Source organism: Culex pipiens, chromosome 3 (genome assembly GCF_016801865.2).
Source record: "Culex pipiens pallens isolate TS chromosome 3, TS_CPP_V2, whole genome shotgun sequence".
Classification (NCBI taxonomy): Eukaryota; Metazoa; Arthropoda; class Insecta; order Diptera; family Culicidae; genus Culex; species Culex pipiens.
In genome coordinates, this window is record NC_068939.1 from 151,502,467 (window position 1) to 151,525,050 (window position 22,584).

A 22,584-nucleotide genomic window follows, 5' to 3' on the forward strand; every position below is an offset into this window, starting at 1 on the left:
TTATAAGATCAATTACAATTCTAGCAAAACATTGTAATAGGGCCGAAGCCGAAGTGTAAACAAAGAGTCTATCCTGCTCGTTCCCAATGTAAACATAAACTGACGTGAGCAGGATAGACTCTTTGTTTACACTTCGGCTTCGGTCCTTTTACATTGTTTTGCTTGAATTCCTTGCTAGATCCGCCGAAAATAATTTTTGCCCAGTACTGAGTATCGTTCTTTCTCTGCCTTGTCCCACAGATAGAATATTTTTAATCGAACATATTCTAAATCAGGAAAATCAGGAATAAGGGAACAACTTTCTACGTATAAATTTTCCATGGGTGTTCTCAATTTATAACATTTTGCTTCCGCCATGCCGTAGGTACAAATATTTTTTTATTTTTTTTAAATCAAATAAATATTTACGATTATACTCCATTTTCAACAAAGTTGTACATTCAATTTTTATCTAATTTGCTGATGATTATTTGTGATAAAATCGTATTTCAATAAATAACCAGGTAGCAGTTATTGATCAGCGCGCCTGTATGCTTCTAGCAGATGCGGCGAATGAAGCTGATTTAGGTAATCTCAAAAACTCAAAACTTTAAAATTCGATATCTCTGGAACGAAACATATTCCTTTCTGGCAATAAGTGATTCTTATGTAAAATTGGCAGGGGAATGCGATGGTGAGGTCAAATTAAAAAATAAATATCACGGAAATGGATTCTACGTCCAATTTCCTTCAAAATTGATTCTAAGACCGACCTTCTAAGATTTGTGGTTCCTGAGCTATCGCCGTTTGAAAATAGGGGTTTTGCTCAAAAATCGCCAAAAAGTCGATTTTTTGGGGAGGTATCAATTTGGACGAAATTCGGGATTCTTGCATGTTTTGATAGTATCAACAGCCCTGCAAAATTTGAGCAGGATCGGAGAGGGTAATTTTCAAATGCTGTTCCGCTTCAGATGGAATGACCCATATATTTTATTTTCGGATTTTTTTATATGTTTTAGGGGACTTAAAAACATGTTTTGTGCCAAAGTGCGTGAAAGTGCAAAATCTGGTTCAGGAGTTATGATTTTTTTTAAAGGTGTTTTTTGGGAAAATATCGAAAATTTTGACAAAAAAATATTACAAATCATTTTCAAATCAAAATCGAATTTGCAATCGAAACAAATTTTTTTTTTATTTTTTAAATGAAATGTACCATTTTCAAGTTATAGCTATTTTTATTTGTATTTTTTAAAATTAAAATATGCTTTGCATTTGAAAATTTTGCAGAGTTGCCGCATACTCACTGTAGAGTGCGAAGAAAAATCCGGATTGAGTTTTTGAAATAAATCAGAATGCGTGTCCTATTATTTTATATTCCGTTTTTCAACAGTTCTCAAAAGTGTTCATGATATGGTCAACATCGTAAAGTGCAAACGGTAAACCGTTGCCGCGTGGGCAATCTGTCACGCCTAATAAAGCACGAGCCTGGGTCAAAGTGTCACCGAGTGGAATATCATTTCGACAAATGTAGCTCAAGTGGCGTCCACGACACCGATAAATCAACATTTGAAAGTCGTTTGCTCCACTTATTGTGCGGTATGATCAGTGTCGTAAAGGGGTTGATCATGAACGTAATTGCAATCGAAAACAACACTTGCCCACTTGCTTGAAATCGTGATTGGTGTTTATTTCGAAGTACTTTTTTTCAAGGTGAAAGTTTGTGCGCTGGGTTAAATTAATTTAGAAAAAATACAGTATATTCGTGACAACATCAAATAGTACTTCAAAGCTTGTTTTTTTTAGTTTGATTCAATCTCCATATTTTGAAGATCGTGTTCTTCAAATTTTATCATTACTACTATCGGTACTGGTAGTTTACAGTCCGGACAAATACATATGACCAGCTGAAAGTGGTGTCAAATAAATTGTTTCTTGGAACTGGTTGAAGGTGTGTTTTCCATAATTAATAGATTTACTATAGACACTCATATAGACGATATCGATTTCAAAGAGTAAAACAGCTATTGGCAATTGACTGTATGGGTTTGTTTTGTTTTCTTTATTTACTTTTAAATAAAATTTAAAAAATTTAAAAAAATTCGTTGCCTGTCGAACACAATCGAAGATTTGTGCCTTTCACAGCTTCATTTCCCGCCATAATTAACAAGCCCATGCAATCGAGCGTTGCACCGCAAATCATATGCACAAAGTGCACCATTCAAGCGCGTATAGAAAACCGGCATCACTCAAAAAAAACGCAACGACTCAACAATCCGGTATTAGTCACATGCAAACAACAAGCCGGGTCAGCTCAGAGGCCGCTTCTGCCGAGGTCAGCCAGCGATGAAGCACACATTCCCCGACATTCCCAAGCCGCCGTGGCGATACTGAGAGTGGAAGTCCAACTTCTCTTTCTCTTGTCCAGAGTGCGAACCAACCTGGCTTCGTGGGTTGTCGCGCGTCGTCGCATTTGCCCTGCCAGCAGTCGCTTGAAACTTCACTCCAAGTGCTTCGCGGAATAGGATGACCGACCGTTTTTCCTTTCTGTTTACCAACAAACTCATTTTAAAAAGTTAAAATAAAAGGTTGAAAAAATACCTGTACTTGTACAATTTTAATAAAATAAAAAAAAACCAAGTTATTTGTCCTTTACCATAGAAAAGAAGTTCAACAGTCCAAGACAGCTAAAACCGGATGAAATCACACGGAGTTATGATTTTTGAAAAAAATGTTTTTGTGAAAATTGGCCATTTTTGGAACCACCCTACCTCGGTCACCTTAACCCTCTACCGCTCAAATTTTTTTTCGAAAATATTTATTTTTCCCGTGTTCAGGAGGTCATTTTGAGCATTTTTTGTTCTACGAAAAACTTTACTTCTCTTGTTTTATGTTTTTCTTGTTTAATTTTTATTGTTTTAATTTGCATTTATCTTGTTTAGTTTATGTTTGTTTTTGGTGGTATTTAGCCTATTCTACCACCTAATATAATTAAATTTTGCTAATCTAATTTTTTCACGTTTTTACAGTCACTTTTTCAATTTTTGGCATGTTTTTCACATTTTCTGCTATAGAATGGCACCATCATCATTTAAAGTGCAAAAAAATGCGTAGAGGCATAGTCTGAGACACTACAAAAATTACTGCATACTTATTTTTATTTAAAATATAGGAAATGTTAGTAAAAAACACAGCCAAAGTTGACCCCTAAAAAAATGACATTTTTAAAAACATTGGCAAAGTCACATAAAACAAGTTAAACTTCCAACCCTGAAATTTTATAAAATTTTAAGAGTTCTTCTTTCCAATCCTTTTTAATGATCAAAAATCGGTTGGAAAATTGATTTTTGGCGATTTTTTAGATCGAAGCCCGTCTAAAGGCGGGGTTAGGTTGTAGAGGGTTAATAGCAAAAGAAAAAAATAAGGGTCTAATTATTTTAGCCAAGGTACCCAAAAAAATTTAGCCCGATTGGAGAACTTTTATTTCGGTTCAAAAGGAAAGGAAATTGCTGTATAGAAAATGATATTATTTTATCAGGGGATCATAATTTTGGCATGATTCGTAATTTGAAAGCTGAGTGCTCTTTTTCCTGTTTCTTTTTCCTTTTTGTGGATGTACCTCAGCAAATAGAAGTTCAATCTTTGATGTTATTTAAACAAATTTATAGGCGATTTTCTTAACCCTTTGAAAAAAACTGATATACTTCGGCAACCATGAACAAAAACGAAAAAAATGCAAAAAAAAACGATGAGTTTTGAATCAAGGTATACCGATGAGTGCCGAAAAATCAACTTTTGCAACGAGTCAAGTTGACACGGGAAGGCAACGATTGACACCACGACTCGAGTTTTTGGTAAACAAGCACCTTTAAGGATAATGCCGTTACAACATTCTGTTTGGGCGAAAGCAAGCAATCTGTAACAGAGGAAGTCCAAGAACAGGCGTCCCGTTTCACCATAAACACCCATTGAACTGGATATTTTTCAATCAAGATAACTTTCAAACTCGAAAACAGTGTCGAAAAGTATGATTTTTCGTTACAAGTACTACGTTTTTCAAAAACGTACCATGGGATTTGAGCACTTTGTTCGTGGTTCCCAATTTCACGAACATTTGTTCATGATTTTCAGAACTCATTTTCTCCGTGCAGCAATGGAAGAATCATTATCAAAAGAAAATCTTTTGACGCTCGTCAAGAGAAAAAATCGGAAGGAAACTAGGCTCTCCTCTCTCGCACACGAAAGATCGGTAAAAGGAATCTCAAAAAATCATTATCTTGATTATTCAGCGAAACATCTATTTCACTACTACACTTGCAGTTGTAACGTCACACGTCGAAAAATGACCTGTCACTTTTTGTAGATGGGCAATGTTTGTAAACAAATCGAAATAAATAACTTTAAGTGGTGTTAACAAGGAAAATCACAAAAAAATCTTCAACAGATTGATTTTATTCGAGAAGTTTGGAAGCGATTTTCTTTTGCGTTTTTCGCCTCTTTTGCGGGTGAAGAAAGTTCGAAAGCGAAAATGATTTTTTTGCGATTACTCCATCCCTGCAAGTACTTAAAAGATTAACTTTTCGATACTCAAATGGATGCTGAAATTACTTTTGAGTACTGTGTTTTAAGCTGCAAAATTGAAATTTAAATTCGAGTGTATTTTTTAAAAGTTAAGAAAAAATCTAGATGTTTTAATAAAATTGGCAACACTGCCCTATATTGTTAGCCCTTGCTGGATCAAAGCGAAAATGTTGTTTTCAAATCCTCTAAAATATATAAAAATAGAAAATTTTCAAATATGCTGTTTTTGCACAATTCGTTTTTTGTTACTTACAACGTTCCCGAGCAGACGGAAATAACGTAAGAATAAAATTTGTTGATATTTGAAAATACTAGGCCAATAACATTTTATTTTATTTATAACAAGATTTGTTATTCGCCGTTATGATTTTTTTGTTATTGGATTGTTATTGTAATAACAGACTAATAACATTTTGAGTTATTCTTCGAACAAATCTTTGTTATTATTTTTTGTTATTTTAACAACTAATCCGGTCATCCCAATAACAGTTGGAGTTATTGTTCCATAACAAAAAATGTTATTCCAAAGTTGTTTTGGCTCTCACTCAATATCAGACCAATAACCAATTTAGTTATGAAAACATAAACTGTTATTAAACTCTTATGCAAAAATTTATTTTGCAAGAATATTCCATTACGCTTTTTGTTATTTTAACAGTATTTGTTATTGAAATGGCATGAATTTTGTTATTACCGTCTGCCCGGGTTGCCTTGGTGTCTTTATCAGAAATACCACTCTCAAGATACAGATTCTAAAATATGTTGATACCATTTTTTTTAAATTGTATCGAAACTTCTGATTTGTTGGTAATAAATTTTTAAGGAAATTAAAAAAAAACAAATGTAATCGATGTCAAAAATTCTTAAGAATAGCTCTTTTCTTAATAAAACAAGATAATTTTCCTGATGTTTTTTTTTAAATTTATTTAATTCAGGTAGCTTGCCAGTAGTATTAGTATCGATTGCCTAAACAAAATTAAAAAAAATCCAAAAGTTCTGCAAATTTTTAGGTCACTCTGCCGCCATCCGATCGCCGACCAGCTGAGTTTACAACTGTAGAGACTCCAGAATGTAAATTTCGGTCACCGCGGCCGTCGTCGTTCGTCATCATCGTGACGAGGAGTCGTCGTGCTGGCCCGGCATGCTGCTCAGCCTTCTCCATTGATGCACGACGCTAGTTCTGTTTAGCTCAGTTCACTTCTGGACGCCACACGACGTGGTTTGGCGTCGCGTTGTTTCTTCTTCTTTCGCGCTCTCTCTCTCCCCCGTCTCGAGTTCGTTTGTTCAGTTTCCGTTTTTTTTTCGTTACGGTACAACTTACAACACACCCCCGGTACTATCGAAGACGCAGGACGTCTCTCGAGTTCTCCGGGAATTTCCCGCGCTTTACCGGTTTGTTTCGTTTGAAATGTCGAAGATCGCTTCGTAGAACTGGGTGTTCCGTGCGGTGATGAGTAATCCATGAGTACACATTGGAAGGAAAATTACTTTTTGGTTAGCTCTACTGGTGCAGTGGAAGCTGATTTAGTGCGAGCATTGAGTTCAACGGCGTACACAAAGCCGTAATTTGGCCACCACCGAGCGAGCTGAGCGAATTTTAAATGCCACCGCCACCGGTCCCACACTGTTGGAGCAATTATCGTAATCACGATTACCGCTGAATTCAGAGCCGTTGATTCACGGTGGCGAGCAGTTTGCGGTAGTGGATTTGGTGTTGTGAACGCACAAAAATTGGAATATGTCCGGAAGTGATCGAGATTCCGGCAAGCGGTCGTTGTTGTGCGTTTGACAAGGTCACACAGTTGAGTTGGACGGCAGTGGGTCATTTGGTCAAAGCAAACAGCAGTGTGGAACTGGTTGACGATCTAGAAAGAAACATGGTGGTTTAGTGGTGAACCGGAACTTGAATTGGATAAAAATTCTTCACAGAAGTAAACACTCACACACACATTCGGCGTAGAGTTACCGGTAGAGGAGTGAATTTAAAGATGAAAAGGAAGTAACTAATAAAATAGTGGTAAAATTTTCAATCAAATCGTGCCATTTATATTTTTCTGAATGAAGGGATTTAAATCTAAAGCAATATTCTTAGGGTTGTGGTCCAAGTTTTTCAGATTGACATCCTGGTACTTTCGAGTCATTTGTCAGAATATTTTTCGCAAATGGCATCACTCACTTAACTCTTAACATGCAGTTTATGGGACATCCAAAACTTCTTCAACTTGTATTACTCATGCTCAGGAGGTCAAGGTTGTTAGAATTCTCAATGCACGTGGAAGCCTATACTCGATGGTTTACAATGTAAAGTTCAGTTAAAACCTGGAGTTTTTTTTTTAAAGGTCCTATAAACCAAATTTTCAGTTTTTGCTTTTTGGGTGTTTTTTAATACCGCTGACTCAAGGCGGTTTCAAAAACACAAAAAATGCAAAAAATGGAAATTTGGTTTATTGAACCTTTTAAAAAAAAACTCCAGAAACTTTCTTTTACTAAAGTTTTGCTTTAAATTTTAATTTGAATTGATGAGAATGTGTGGCAATTGTTGATGAAGTTTATTATTTTAAATGCCTTTAGGCCGTTGCAATTTTTCTTCAATGTCCCTTTTCAAAATCGGTCCGAAAAATCAGGGGTAAAAATATATTTTTTTAAACTTCAAAATTTTAATGCAAATCTCTCTAACCAACTGAAAACAATTTGAAATGCATTTTCCTGCGTTTAAAATCATATTTAACATGTCGGGGATCCATAAATTTTTTTTTTATAAAATTAAAAGTACAGCAATGCAAAAAAAGAAATATTTCGCCGAAAACAATTATTTTTATCAAAACTTGAATATTTTAAAAACTAATGATTGCAAAAAATTGACAGGAGTAAAATGCATTTTAAAACGCTTTTTTCTTTAAAATGTTAATACCATAGCTTGTAATTTAAACTTCTAATTTTTTTTTTGTGCCATCCCTTCCCCCTCAACTTTGGCCAGAGTCCAGGGACATAAACTTCAAAAAATATTTTCAACGGCCTTATTTGAAAATCTGAAAAAAATATTTTTTGCCTTTTAAGATCTTCAAACATTAAAAATCTTAAAATACTAATTTGAGATAAAATAGAATATCTTTGTGTTAATAATAACGTTTAACTGACAATAATTTGACAATTTTAATTTTCCCGTATCAGACTACGTCTGTTGAAAAAAAAAAAGTTTATTTAGTTAGATGATAAGTACAAAAAAATACTTATCATACATTCAGGCAAGTCCGATCTTCAAAGCGCTTTATGAAAATATTTTTGAAAATCTATGCTTTATGATATATTTATTTTATTCAGAATTGGACATTCATGACCACTGAATAAACACAACACAACATAACCCCGGCTTCGATCTAAAAATTCGCCGAAAATCAATTTTCCAACCTATTTATGATCTTTAAAATGCATTCTAAAGAAGAACTCTTGAAATTGAAGAAAATTTAACGTTTGGCAGTTTGACTTGTTTTATGTGACTTTGCCATTTTTTTTGTGGTCAACTTTGGCGAATTGGGACAGCAGTTTTAACGATGTAGGAGCACAATTTTTTTGATTTTTCTGGTTGGTTTCGGTTAGAACAGACTCAGACCAACAAAATGTGTGCATCCATTTCCAAATTTTAAACCATTTAATGCTCTATAAACTGCTGTTTCTATTCAGACTGTAGTCCCGATTCGCCCCAGATGACGGTACTAAAATTTCCTTTATATTATGTGAAAATAAATATGTAGCAGGGATGGAATAATCGCAAAAAAAAATCAATTTCGCTAGCGAACTTTCTTCACCCGCGAAAGAGAGAGGAGGCAAATCACGCAAAAGAAAATCGCACCCGAAATTCTTTAAGAAAATCCATCTGCTGATGATTTTTTGTGATTTTCCTTATCAGCACCACTTAAAAGTATTTATTTCACTTTGTTTACACACATTGCCCATCTACAAAATGTGACAGGTCGTTTTTCGACGTGTGACGTTCCACTTGCAAGTGTAGTAGTGAAAAAGATGTTCCGCCGAATAATCAAGATGATGATTTTTTTAGATTCCTTTTACCGATCTTTCGTGCGCGAGAGAGGAGAGCCATGCTCCCTTCGGATTTTTTTCTCTTGATGAACGTCCAATGATTTTCTTTTGATGATGATTATTCCATCGCTGGTATGTAGTAAATTTTTTAATATATCAGACAATGGCTCTAGGTATTTTTTTTTTGAATTTAAATGATAATGATATAGTTCTATTGTAAAAAAAAGTGAAGAAAAAGCATAAAATTGATAAAAAAAAATGTAAAAACATGAAAAACTAGATAGGCAAAAGGTAATGATAGGAGGTGGTAGAGTAAACCAAGTCAATCAAATTCGCTCTACAGCATTGCCTTGGCGTTCTCGATTGCGAGATTCCTACTCGAAACTAGGTGTTCGAAGGCTTGATTGTTGAGGCAATTGCAAACCTCTTTTTACACCTTAGCTTCCATCCATCCCGGGATTCGAACTGACGACCTTTGGATTGTTAGTCCAACTGCCTACCAGCGACTCCACCGAGACAGGACCCAGGGAGACGACTCCTACACCTGGAGTGAGCTAACGACCTAACCTCTAGGTTAGACCGGGGCTAACATTTACTTCCCCGTCCGATGGATGGGCGTGAACAGACAAATCTCGTCTCGAAAATGCCACCGGGACCTTCTGGGATCGAACCCAGGCCGACTGGGTGAGAGGCAATCACGCTTACCCCTACACCACGGTCCCGGCTAAACCAAGTACTTTCAGATATAAACATAAACTTAGCAAGAATAATGCAAATATGAATACTAAAAATGAAACAAGAAAAATATAAAACAAGAGAATTTAATTTTTCGTTGAACAAAAGTTGCTCAAAATGACTTCGGAACACGAGAAAAAAACAATTTTCGAAAAAAAATTGGGCATTACAGAGCTAAGAAAAATACTAATAATATCTCCATTATTTTTATCATGCATTTTCCCAAAAAAATTGAACTTCCTTAATTTTGATAATAATTTTACTTTCATAAATGTATTAAAAATATAAAACCATCTAAGGATACGACAAGAATGTTACTGTAAAGTGTCTTTAGTATAATCAATAAATATAAATAGGGTTGCTGAGTCGGGTAGCTTTGTAACCGACTCTGAACCCGGCTTCTGAAAAAGTATGTGCTGTGACTCCGGCTTCTCAGAATTAGCTGACCTATTCAACTCCAGCTCTCCGAAAAGTCTCGACTCCAGCGACACCAGCTTCGACTCCGACTCTACAACCCTAAAGAAAATGGCTGAAAACTAGCTGACTCTGACTCCGGTTTCTGAAGATTTAGCCAGGGCTGCGGAGTCGGGTAAATTTAAAAGTGACTCCGACTCCGCAAAAAAAAAACAAAAAAATATCAAATATCTTCTATCTTGTGGTGCGGTATCCAGGTTTTTAAGCGAAGATGGCGTTCGAATGGTGAACGCTCGAAATGTCAAAATCGCGCATAGCACCAACATTAGAAAAAAATGTGGCTGTCATGCCATGGCACACTTTTTCCGTAATGTTGGTACCACTGCGTGATTTTGACATTTCGGGCGTTCACCATTCGAACGCCATCTTCGCTTAAAAACCTCGATATGATTTTTTTTAAGTTATATCAATAGAAATTTCTTGCTGTGTACATGCAATGTTAAAACCTCTCTCGTAATACCAGAAAGTCCTTCATTCATACACCTTCCAGAGTCAAAAAATCTAACCAGCAAACTGCAACGAGAGCAAAAACAGTCCGCTCAAGTTTGGTAAAGTTGAAAATCAAAAGTTATATAAAACCTTGTACCAACTCCTAGTGCAAGATTTCTGTGTGTGAGTGTGTGCTTCTGTTTTACCTCGCGCGACCAACCTCAACCATCGCGTCGTGTGACGTTCATTCAATATCGCGGTTTTTCTTTTTCTTCTTCATGAAGTGCATTCATACGGCGGCGATGACGCGTGGAACGAACGCGCTGCCTACTGCTTTAAACGAAGTGAACGTGAAGCCTAAAAGCAGTAAACACAGCAAGCATAGCGAGGGCCCAGTTTTAGGGGCCGCACGGGCTTTTCAGTAGCACGCTTGTCTACTTGTGTACTACCAATACACGTGCCGAAGTACTGCCCGTTGACTTAAGGTGTCGCGTTTGTGTTTGTATCTTTGCAGGGAGTTTTTTAAAAGTTGTTCAAAGTTTTGAGCCGAACGAGACCTGGTCAAATCCAAGCAGCGAAAAGTTCGCCGTGCTAGTGGGCAACAATTAAATTAGCTTTACCCAGTTTTTGAGTGGACGAGTGCTCCAGTGATCGGTGTTCCGCAGAAGAAACAGTTTTGAATGTCGTCAGCAGCAGCAGGGCTGGTCCCACCACGGCGACAACGAGATCGATGTCGTTGAGATCGCGAGGAAAAGGTAAGCCTGGGGTGGCAGTTAACTTGGCTTTATCGCTCGATATTTCATGGTTGTTCGGCACTTGTTGCGTTTCTTCTTGTGACACAGTTGGTTTCGGTTACGTTTTGGTACGGCGTACAAAACTTGAAGGAACTTTTTAAAAAGGAACTGGTTTATGTCTCACAATCAGAAGGTTCAGGGATCAAATCCCGACCGACCCCCTGAAATTTGAAATTATAGTATGTGAACAAAAAACTACTTGAATTAGGTGTGCTTCGAACTCTCGCACCTAAGGTTCAACAAGTAGCTTTCGGTGGAAAAGAAAGAACAAAAGAGTTCGATTAATTGGCGGTCCCCGAAGTCGCCACCGAGTATGCTAACACAAAGAACATCCTATCAAAACGTCCCATAAAACAGAGTGGAAACGGTTTTGTGATGATGTGGCACACCTTCACAAAAGTGGAACACCTCAACCAAACCGGCCAAAGGTATTGATTACGAGTAAATACTTCCGATATGTTCTGTGGCCGTATTTCCTGGGTCCACGCCCACCACAAACAACACGCCGCCGCCGGCTTTGGGTCGATGTGTTATCAGGAAGTGTCCACCCGGGGTGACATGTGAGCGCCAAACTGCAACACAATTCAACGCTGCAACGTTGAATCGGAATGGGAAGGTGGGAAGTTGCAGTTGCGGCGGGGAGGAATAGATTTTTATCGGGACGAAGGTATCAACAGCTCTAGGACTGGACCGAAGAGGGTTGAGGTTTTATGGTTCGTGTCTAGCCACAATATTGACGGGACGAGGATGTCGACGCATAGCAGGACACTCTATTGAACTCCACACGGCAGACAGTCGGGCAGTTGGCACTCCTGCGGTGACCCAGATATCGGGAACGCAGCGGGTGGGGACGTGGTGCGATGTTATGAAATATCACTTATTTATCGTTTCATGTGGATCCCCGGTGGAACTACTGTGAAAATCTCTGTGGGACTGTACGTACCATATACAGAGCAGATTTCTGTCACTGGCGGATATTGCAATGGTACTAATTACGAAAGGTTTGAAATATTACATCTCATCATGATTAGGCTAGTACAAATTTTATTTAAAGTTTTTGTCAGCCCCCCCCCCCTCCCACCCTCCCTTCAAAATTGGCCCAAAAAATCAGGGGCCAAAATTTTTTTTTTCAAAGATCTTCAAAATTTCAATGGAAATTTAAGAGCAATTAGCTGAAATCATTTTAAAATATATTCCCCTGCGTTTAGAAGTGTAAAATGCATTTTAAAACACTTTTTCCATGCAAATGTTGAAACTATGGCTGGCCTTACTACCGAATTGATATATTGAATTAAACACTAAAAGCTTTTTTCATCCATTGGTTAGGCCGTTATAAATATTTTTTGAAGTTTATGTACCTCGACTCTGACCTAAGTCCTAAGTAAGGGGGGCAAAAAAATTAAAATGCATATTGCACCAGCTCAGCTGTTTTCCAATCATTAGTTTTCAAAATATCTAAGCTTAGTTAAAAAAAAACGTTGGAATTTCGCAAAAATTCCAAATATTTTTAATCGAGTCCAAACATGCTTAATATGATTTATGAAGCAGACCATTGATTTCTCGGGACGATTTTGAAGGGGGAGGGGGAGAGGGGACAGAAACTTTGAAAAATATTTGCAACGGCCTAGTTATAAAAGTATTTTTTTTCACGTGACTTATGAAGACCACCGCGATGATTTATTTCAAAAATCAAGCCTATTTTTTACAAATTTTTTTAATATGGTTTTAAAAATGCTTAATTCTTTTTTTACATTCAATTATCTATTAATCATGAAAATATCGGTTTTTCTAAGGTTTCCGTAAATATTTTATGTGAGGTCACAAAAAATAATTCTGTGAAAAGCTGAAAAATTATCTATTTAATTTAAAAAAAAATGCAAAAATAAACGATAGGGTAACGTTAGTCATCAATGAGATACGTTTATAATTATCTTTGTAAATATTGCATATTCTTTTTTTTTTTAAAGTTGACCAAAATATGATATTGATCTGACCTCAACAGCCAGTGTTGGCAAGAACAATCATACTCAATGAATATTAATACAAAGAAACCATAATGTTGTTGTATAGTTTCATTGCAGGTAAGTTACCGTGAATAGGTAAAAGTAACAAATGATATATTTGTCAGTTTTTAAATTTTATCATATCCATTTAAAAACACCAAATAACTTAAATGTATTAACTTTAAATGTAAAATGAAATTTGGCGTCGAAAACTATTCTGCAGATTTTTATGATAAAGTGCACCGTTTTTCTCCGCCAACTCACACGGCAGTTGCCCCGACCCCTCTTCGATTTGCGTGAAACTTTGTCCTAAAGGGTATATTTGTCCCTGATCAAGAATCCGAGGTCCGTTTTTTGATATCTCGTGACGGAGGGGCGGTACGACCCATTTCATTTTTGAACATGCGAAAAAAGAGGTGTTTTCAATAATTTGCAGCCTGAAACGGTGATGATATAGAAATTTGGTGTCAAAGGGACTTTTGTGTAAAATTGGACGCCCGATTTGATGGCGTACTCAGAATCAAAAAACGTATTTTTCATCGAAAAAAAAACACTAAAAAAGTTTTAAAAACTGTGCCATTTTCTGTTACTTGACTGTAAAATTTTTTGAAGCATGTAGTTTTAAGAGAAATTTAATGTACTTTTCGAATCTACATTAACCTAAAAGAGTATTTTATTTAGAACAAAAATTTTCATTTTAAAATTTCGTGTTTTTTCTAACTTTGCAGGGTTATTTTTTAGAGTGTAACAATGTTCTACAAAATTGTAGAGCAGACAATAACAAAAAAAATTATATATCAACATAAGGGGTTTGCTTATAAACATCACGAGTTATCGCGATTTTACGAAAAAAAGTTTTGAAAAAGTTGATTGTCGTCGATCATGGCCGTTCATCGTCACCCGCGACAGACACGGATGACGAAACAAAACGAAACTTGTTTTCGTAAAATCGAGATAACTCGTGATGTTTATAAGAAAACCCTTATGTTTATATATCAAAATTTGTGTTAGTGTCTGCTCTACAACTTTGTAGAACATTGTTACACTCTAAAAAATAACCCTGCAAAGTTAGAAAAAACACGAAATTTTAAAATGAAAATTTTTGTTCTAAATGAAAAAAATATTATTTTCAATGTAGATTCGAAAAGTACATTAAATTTGCCTTAAAATGACATGTTCCACAAAATTTTACAGTCAATTAACGGAAAATTGCAGAGTTTTTTTTTTAAAAAAAGTGTTTTTTTTTTCGATGAAAAATACGTTTTTTTTCGGAATTTTGAGTACGCCATCAAATTGGGCATCCAATTTGACATAAAAGTCTCTATGACACCACATTTCTATCTGAAATTATTGGAAAACACCTCTTCTTTCACATGTTCAAAAATGAAAGGGATCGTACCGCCCCTCCGTCACGAGATATAAAAAAAACGGAGCTCGGATTCGTGATCAGGGACAAAAGTTACTCCTTAAGACATAGTTTCACGCAAATCGAAGAGGGTCAGGGCAACTTTTCCCGATATCGTGTGAGTTGGTAGAGAATTACCCAATATGGAGTTCGTAAAAATGATTTTTTGTTGAAAAAAGTTAATTAAAAAAACGGTATTTTTTCCATAAACCTCATCTTTACCTACAACTTTGCCGAAGACACCAAACCGATCAGCACATTCCTCGAAAAGATACAGATTTTCGAATATTTGCAAACCATTTTTAAATGGATAGCTGCCAAAATTGTATGAAGCCTTGTATGGGTTAACCTATGAAACAAAATGGCTTCATAGGTAAGGCCCCTCAAAAATTTGAGCCAATTCAAAATAAGTAAATAAAATCCATTTCCGGTTTGAGTGGAAAATTGCTTCTACCCTTATCAATGGAGCTTAATTAGTTTTCAACTGATTTTTTTTGTAATATAAATTTTAATAAATCTTATTTTTTGATTTTTTTTGCAACCATGTGAACTGTTAAAAAAAATCTCTATTGAAATTGGACGTCGAGTTTTACCTTGTTTTGAGGTTTTTCACAATTGTCTCGAAACTTTGGGGTGGTGCCCAAAAGTCAGATTTTTATGAAAATCGGGATTCAACAGCTCCACCAAATTTGAGCTTGATCATAAGTATGTTGATTGAAAAGTTTTCACTTTTTTGCTTACGATTGATGTGGCGTTCATTTTATAAGCTAACAAAAAACAAACAAACAAACATGTTGCAAAAAATGTACTATCAAAAATGACTTGAAAAATAATAATTCAATAATTAGGCAAAGATAATGGTTGAGAGTTTTAGATTAAGATTCAAACTTAAAAAGATACGTGCACATAACAATACAAAAAAAAAGCTTAAAAAAACAAGAGAACATAAGTAACAATTTAATTTATAGCCTAAAATAACCTCCTGGTCTTAACAACAAAATACTTCTCTTTTAAAAAAACATTTTTAAAGGGCAACAACATGCTTGCATTGCTCACTTGTCATGTGGTTGTTTTGTACATTAGCCTAATAACCGCTCAAGGTCCTTCCATTTGACAAACATTAATTCGGGTGGCCTTGGCAAAACAATTACAATTCAAGAATATTACTCTCAACCATCATCATCCACGGTGCGAAATGAAGGACGTCCGGGCATTGCGTTGCTCGTCGGTGTGTTGTAGATCCAGTTGCGAGTTGCTGTATAGGCAAATTAAGTCTCGAACGCATTTTTATCACCCCCACGGCAGAATGTCAAACAGCTAAACTGCTGGCGGTAATTTCGGTGAATAAAAACAAAAACACAAAAAAACAGGTACACACAAGTGGTTTAGGTAAGACGTTCAGGGTCGCGTTTCACTTTTGCGCGGCAACCCGCGTTGTGTATGATAGTGAGTTGAGGTGGGGGGGCATCGCAATAAAGCAGCAATTAACGTGCAGCCATGAAGTGGCGATAAACTTGGTACTAGTGTGTACTTGCTTCGGCTTTGCTTTTTAACTTCAACATATGAATGATAAATATGCTGCCAAGACCTTGTGACTTGGGCTGGTTGATGCCCCCGGTGATGATTCAGGGATTAATGTTATGAAACTTGACTAGGAACAAGGCAAGTAAATAAACCCTTCTCGAGCTCAAGTTCCTCGACCTTGTCGGAGCAGAACCATAACATTCCAGCACGTTCTCAACATTTTGGTCAATGGTCGGGCAACCTTCCACCGAGCGCGCCTCCATTAGTGGTTCCAATTAAAGACCCCCAACCTAACGCGCTGATTTCCAATGTAGAAGCTAAATAAACCAACTCAACGTGCTCTGTCACTGGACCGGACATCGGCCAGCACGTCCAATGAAGCACAAGTCTTTGTGTAAATCACTGACTCAGCGCTGACTAGGACAACATCAACAACTTCGACAACGTGGCACTGAAGGCCACGTGGTCGTCGTCATCAGACCCCTTACAAGATCGGAACGAAACGTTAGCATTGTCCCCACAATGTCCACGGCCAAGGTCAAACCGTGTGGCTAAATATTTCCAAGGCACGTGATGAATAATGAATTCGCGACACCGTTGTGAGTCCCCCAGCCAACCGGTTCCAGGTCGGGCGCACCGGACAACCCGTGATAATTAGTGACAGCGCGAAATTCAAATCGTTCCGCGAGCGGATCTGCAGAGCGAGTACCTACTGCTTATGAATAGTGAAGTACCGCGTCTTACATGGCAAAAGTGGTCCCCCTCCCAGGTGATTATGGCCACCACACTTTGAAGTGCGGTCTATTAGGTAACCTTCAACTTGGACACCAGGTACCGCGACTGGACCGACCGGGTGTTTTCCCACCATTATCCGCCAGGTCCAGGCAAGGAAAAATCAATTGCGGTGGAGTATATCCAGCACTCGTGTGAACACAAATTATTCAATCGATGCAAATTTCAATCACCAGGGTTCCTCATTTTCCCACGATTAACAAACTTGATGCCTTCCCGAATGCTCGCCACACGCCAGCTATATAGGGTGGAAATCCCAGCTGCCACCAAATCGACAGCAGGTTTATTGGTGCCGTAAATTGGTATTAACCCTTAATCGTCGTTCTTTAGGGTGGGTTTCTTCCGTAAATGTCCGTAGTTGTTTTGATATTGCAAAATTGCAGAATTTGTCAATGATCGGATAGGGACCATCCATAAACCACGTGGACACTTTTTTGGGAATCTTGACCCCTCCCCTTCTTTTTTGTATGGAGCGTGGACAATCGCCATACCCCCCCCCCCCTAAAGTGTCCACGTGATTTATGGATGGTCCCATACCACATTTTGGTATTTTTTTGGTATTACAGTATTTTATCAAATTCCTTTGAAACTATGGGAAAATTTTGACCAATTTTGACAAGATAATTAATTTTGCGCTAAAATTATGTCTGAAAGCGAATGCTTTCATAGAAAACCGAAAATTTTAAACTTGATTTTGGAAGCGAATGCTTTCATAGAAAACCGAAAATTTTAAACTTGATTTTAATTTTTTTTTATATACCCTATAAAGAAATGACTTGAAATTGTGATTTTTTTTAAGTACCGTAAACCGGGGTGACTTTGTTAGGAATTCAATTTGTTGTTAGAATATTTTCCAACAGGTAAGGGACCATCCATAAACCACGTAGACACTTTTTTGGAAATCTCGAACCCGCCCCCCCCCCTTCGTTGACAATTATCCATACAATAAAAATCTTTTTTGTACGGAGCGTGGACAATCGCCATAACCCCCCCCCCCTAAAGTGTCCACGTAGTTTATGGATGGTCCCTAAGGTTTTTCTCAAGATTATTATTTTTGAAACATGTACTGGGGTAGGCCACACAAAATCCATGCAATATTTTGGAAAAAAGTTTTTTTCAATGATGTTTAGAAAAAAAAAGTATGACCGAGCCACGTAGCCTAGTGGTAGCGCTTCCGCCTCGTAAGCGGTAGATCGGGGTTTAAATCCCGGCTCGGACCAACACAACTGGTGATCGTTTCCCTTCTGGATTCGATTGCTTAGTAAAGGAAAGGTAGTGTATCGTCACAAACTGGACCTTATCAAGACACCTTAGGAAGACAACCTATGGAATGTTAACATCAACCTTAACATGTTAACATTAAGTTGAATAATAAACTGTCACTGAATCCGCTTTGTAAATGCCGGCCCCGATACTCTTCAAGGGTGTTCCACTCAGGTATAGGGAAAGATTTACTTTTTTTTTACTTTTTAGAAAAATATTTACGTTAAAAATTGTTAGTTTTAATTCCGGGGTGACTTTGATAGTCATAGTTTTTCTGGTTAAAATCATATTTAAGATGTTCAAACTTTATTTGTACGTTAACTGTACCATCACTAAAGTAGCTGATATAGTTTTTAAGAAAAAAAAATCAATGTTTATATTTAGTTAACTACATATTAATTTTAGGCAAAATTGTTAAAATGTCGGATTTTGGCCTGAAATTTGTTAAAACTAGTTTTGGTTATAAAATTATCGATTTATATTGCATTTAATACTGAATTAGAAGCACGAATCACAAGTTTCCACATTTTACATAAAATTTGTTCTACTCAAATTGCCTATAAATTTGGAGATTTTTTTTAATTGTGTTTCAAAAACACATATTATTTATTATTTACAAACTTATTTAACCTTCTCCTAGTGGAAAATTGCCCAAAGAATCCGAAAATGCATTTTGTTTTCCGATTCATAATCATGATCATTGAGAAAATCATGACACTTGGAGAAGTTTAAAATAATGACTTTCATCAACATTTTCTTAACTGTAGTTAACTTACTTTTTAAACTATTCAAAATTTTATGAAAAGTTTTTCTTGAGGTATTTTGAACACCTCTCACAAGGGTCCTGATTTAAAAAAAAATTATATACCCCCTAAAGAAATGACTTGAAATAGTAGAAAATTTTCTATGTCAGGATACCAAAAAAACCAAATATATAAATACTGAAATAACGAGCCATATTCTCAACATTTGAATGACACAAAGTGTTTTAAAAGCATTTAACACTTGTTCAGTTGTTTTGCAATCATAGGCTTTCAAAAATGAAAGATTTGACGAAATCAAAAATTTAGCAAAAACATAAGCTTTACAACGAAAATTTTCAAAAATTGCAATGATTTTTGAATAAACCCAAACATGCTAAAAATGATTTTTAACGCAGGGGAATGCATTTTCAATTGATTTCAGCTAATTGCACTTAAAATTTCATTGACATTTTGAAGGTCTCTGAATTTTTTTTGCCCCCTGATTTTTCAGACCGATTTGACAAAAGCTTTCATAAAAATTTGTACCAGCCTTATCTGGTAGGTTTTTTTTTTTTTGTTGTGCCTTAAATTTTAGATGTACCACACTTTTTAATTCAATGTGATTCAAATAAAATAAGCCTCTTGTGTATATTTTTTTTACATTAAATGTCCAGAAAAGCTTTGAAAAATATTTTAAAATGTCTAAAAAACAAAAAACCGACAACGAATAAAACGATACCAGTCAATGTAAAATTTAAGATATGTTTCGCCTTTCCTGTATTTAAAAAAATATTTTACAAATTGTTTTAAAGCCATTACCAATAACTGGGGAAAATCAGGGCTACAGTCTGAATAGGTACATGAGATTTAAGAGCAATACATTTGGAAAGTGATGTAGGGGAACTATTTGTTTCTCAGCCTATTTCTATTATAGGCCCCTACTATTTGTTTTGTTCTGTTCCTGTTTTAACCGAAATCAATCAAAAAAATCAAAACATTATGCAAAACATTGGCTTAAACAGCTGCTTTAATTAGATACATTTTCTGTAGATGCCAGATGCCAAATTTTGATGAAAGTTATTAAACATGATATTTTTTTTTAAATTTAAAATCATGAACATACGTAGATAATACCCAGTCTTTTTAAAAATATATATAATAAATAAGAAAATATTTAAAGCGCAAGACATTTAGCCGATCTATAAACTAAAATTTTTCACAAATTTTCCCTTATAAGCCAAATGAATGCTAATATGTGCTGAGTAAAAATTTAAAGCCATAACCTTCTTATCGATTATTAAGTACTTAAGTGAACTTTTTTTTTTTGGATTTTGGAAAATTCATTTTTTGTGAAAACAAATTGGTGAACTAATCGGCTTTTTTTCCGTTTTGCTGAAATCACATTTTTCGAAAAATTATATCTCTCCGCCGTTTCAACCGATTTTATCGCTACGGAGTGTATTCAATAGGTGATAAATTGGACTTTTAGAGAAAAAAAAATTGCAGTTTCAAAAAAATAGCCCAACATTTGAAAAGGTCGAATGAAAATTTAAAATGCTGTTTTTGAGATCTCAGATCCAAGAGTCTATGTTTGAAAATAATGTTATGCACAGGATTTCGAGGTATAATGTTTTGAAAATAAAATCAGGATTTTTCATCGCACAAAAACGGAAAAATGCCGAAAATGGGAAAAAAATAACTTTTGTTTGTACTTTCAGGTGATGATCATTATGACATTCTGTTGGCATTTTTCTGAGAAATTTTAAAATCAACCCAAGAGGACTACACTTTTTCATAAAATAAATGTTGTCCAATTCGATCTTCTGCCAGCTGAAGGTTAGGGTGTTTCTACTACCCACGTGGCACAACAAAACACAGAAATTCACCCATTGCCGGGTAGTAAGTAGTTGTCGTTAAGGTTCGCTCTGTGTAAGGATTGTGAACGGCCGGGTAAGAACTGGTCCGAGTATCGTAGTAGTGCCAGTTTAATTGAAGCCCTTCTGCCACCATCGACTACTGCTCCCACCTTCTTAATATTCACTCGAATCTCATTGAATATTTTATGCCCGAAGCAGCCGCTGCCGCTCTCACCGCAAACAAACTACGACGGGGATCGACGGGGCCGATGATGTGGGTTTAGATGATTTGTGGTGTTTTGTCTACAAGCTGGGAGGATTCCGGTTTGTATCATTTGGGTGTGTATAATTACGATAACATTATCAGGGACTTTCCTGGGTGATGATAATTGTGCCATCATAAGAGGGAAAATGAGGAAATTTGTGGACTATATTAATTTTAGTTTTCAACAGATATTTTTTTTTACAATGTGTCTTTTTTATTTAATTGGTTGTTTGAAGATTTTTTTATTTGCCTTATGCTTTATAATTGGGTAATTCTCCGCCAACTCACACAGCAGTTGCCCCGACCCCTCTTCGATTTGCGTGAAACTTTGTCTTAAGGGGTAACTTTTATCCCTGATAACGAATCCGAGGTCCGTTTTTTGATATCTCGTGACGGAGGGGCGGTACGACCCCTTCCATTTTTGAACATGCGAAAAAAGAGGTGTTTTTCAATCATTTGCAGCCTGAAACGGTGATGAGATAGAAATTTGGTGTCAAAGGGACTTTTATGTAAAATTAGACGCCCAATTTGATGGCGTACTCAGAATTCCGAAAAAACGTATTTTTCATCGAAAAAAAAAACTAAAAAGGTTTTAAAAATTCTCCCATTTTCCGTTACTCGACTGTAAAAATTTTTGGAACATGTCATTTTATGGGAAATTTAATGTACTTTTCGAATCTACATTGACCCAGAAGGGTCATTTTTTCATCTAGAACAACATTTTTCATTTTAAAATTTCGTGTTTTTTCTAACTTTGCAGGGTTATTTTTTAGAGTGTAACAATGTTCTACAAAGTTGTATAGCAGACAATTACAAAAAATTTGATATACATACATAAGAGGTTTGCTTATAAACATCACGAGTTATCGCGATTTTACGAAAAAAAGTTTTGAAAAAGTTGGTCGTCATCGATCATGGCCGTTCATGGTCACCCGCGACAGACACGGACGACAAAACAAAGAGAAACGCAAAAAGCAACTTTTTCAAAACTTTTTTTCGTAAAATCGCGATAACTCGTGATGTTTATAAGCAAACCTCTTATGTCTATATATCAAAATCTTAGTAATTGTCTGCTATACAACTTTGTAGAACATTGATACACTGTAAAAAAAAACCCTGCAAAGTTAGAAAAAACACGAAATTTTAAAATGAAAATTTTTGTTCTAAATGAAAAAATGACCCTTCTGGGTCAATGTAGATTCGAAAAGTACATTAAATTTCCCATAAAATGACATGTTCCAAAAAATTTTACAGTCGAGGAACGGAAAATGGGAGAATTTTTATAATTTTTTTAGTGTTTTTTTCGATGAAAAATACGTTTATTCGGAATTCTGAGTACGCCATCAAATCGGGCGTCTAATTTTACATATAAGTCCCTTTGACACCAAATTTCTATCTCATCACCGTTTCAGGCTGCAAATTATTGAAAAACACCTCTTTTTTCGCATGTTCAAAAATGGAAGGGGTCGTACCGCCCCTCCGTCACGAGATATCAAAAACGGACCTCGGATTCGTGATCAGGGACAAAGGTTACCCCTTAGGACAAATTTTCACGCAAATCGAAGAGGGGTCGGGGCAACTTTTCCCGATTATGTGTGAGTTGGTAGAGAATTTCCCAATTGCTTTATTATGTTAATGTTTAGTTTCTTGTTTAGTTTCTTAAGTTTTGTTTAGTTTCTTTAAATATAAAAACATTCTGAATAAAA

At 36.0% G+C, this 22,584-nt stretch overlaps 1 protein-coding gene across 1 annotated transcript in view; it reads left to right on the top strand.

Annotated features, from left to right (window-relative positions):
- The first annotated feature begins 5,755 nt into the window (after positions 1–5,755).
- The window catches only part of LOC120420003 (phospholipid-transporting ATPase ID), an 86,418-nt gene continuing 69,589 nt past the window's right edge, over positions 5,756–22,584 (top strand). The window contains exons 1-2 of the mRNA XM_039582904.2: positions 5,756–5,949; positions 10,748–10,988. The gene's annotated coding sequence lies outside the window, so the exon portion shown is untranslated. The remainder of the gene's footprint in view (positions 5,950–10,747; positions 10,989–22,584) is intronic.